Raw genomic sequence first — 1,687 nt, forward strand, 5'->3', positions numbered from 1 at the left:
GATATTTCACCAAGGAGACGACATTTGAGCAAAGATGCACAGAACATGAATCACAAACAAATGTATACGTCTCAAAAGGATATGCAGTATACCCCCAAGTCTGTGCATTACACACACACGCACTGTTTACATCGATGGGCCTATATATACCCCATGTGTAAGCACTTCACATACACGTGCACGTACAAGATCACATTGCGTCTATATGTATGTCTACTACATGCATATCTGTATCTATATGTATCACCTCTCTGCACACACAAATGTGCTGTGCTGTGTGCACATGTACACATCTACCACCATGCCTGGACCCAAATAACCATCATTACACCATTCTACATATATTCTTCAACCCCCAAAGAGAGGGTCCGGTGTACATGTACAGGCTCATATATGTCACACACCTCAAGTATGTAATTTTTCTAATTTCATAAGCCACTTGTCAATATCATAAGCCATAACACATTTATTTACATCTTGTGTTCATTATGTAAAATATATCACATAAGCATATACCCGAGTACATGTATCATAAACCTTGCGTAAATGGATGCCTGTACTATCCCCTCTCACAAACACACCTACACAAGTCTCTCCCACAACAAGTCTCTCCCACACAAATATACTGTATGCACATTTCCCATATATTGCCGTGTACCTGTTTATACATCCAATACACATGTATCATGTGCAAATAATAGTAATAATATTTACAGGATACTTACTATGTGCCAGATACAGTGCTAGGTGCTTTACTTGGATTACCTTAGGACAACCGTACGAAATAGGTACTACCTGTTTAACCCAGCAGTTAAAAGCTCACACTGCAGTCAGATTGCCTGGGTTTGAATCCTGGCTTCACCATTATTTAACCTCTGAGAGCTTCAGTTTCCCCATCTGTAAAATGGGGGCACTAGTTGTACTTACTTTTAGGGTTATTGTGAAACGTCAGTAAGATAATAATGCATGAAAATAATAGTACCATACCAAGCACATAGTAAGTGCTCGGTGAAAGTTTGCTGTGTTTATTGTTATTTTCCACTTTACAGATGAGAAAAGTCAGGCTCAGAGAGGTTCAACGAATTGACTGAGATCACACAACCTGTAAGTGGAGGAGGCAGGCCTGGAGCACAGGTCTGTGCGGCCACACAGTTCAAGTTCAGGCCCTCGAAGCATTCCACCACTCCTGCCCCCATATCACACAATGGGGACAAGTGACGCACACAGCAGGCACACACACCATGCAGACTCCATCTGCTCCTACTGTTAATACATGCATCACACATCTCCCATGTACCTATCACACAGATGTGAATTCATTCAGCGTTTATATAATCAACACCTATCCACCCAGCCAGGCACCCAGCTAGGTGCTAAGGGTCCAGCAATCAAGCAAGGCAAATTTGATCCCTGCTCTCGTGGCACTTATAGACCAGCACATACAACTGTGAACACACACCACATATAACCTGTGTAGCCACAGCCCTGCTATGTGCACATGTCCACACGGGTATCCTGTACGTACAGCCCACGTGCATGAGTCACCCACGCACCTCGGTGCTGGATCAGCTGCACGTAATCCACACAGACACATGCATCATTTACGCAGAACCAGGATATCCACACTACCTGTTCCCTATCCACTGCCTGCGCCTGTGTCACTCACACATGGCCAGTGCACACACCC

This window comes from Eschrichtius robustus, chromosome 10 (assembly GCF_028021215.1).
Source record: "Eschrichtius robustus isolate mEscRob2 chromosome 10, mEscRob2.pri, whole genome shotgun sequence".
Lineage (NCBI taxonomy): Eukaryota > Metazoa > Chordata > Mammalia > Artiodactyla > Eschrichtiidae > Eschrichtius > Eschrichtius robustus.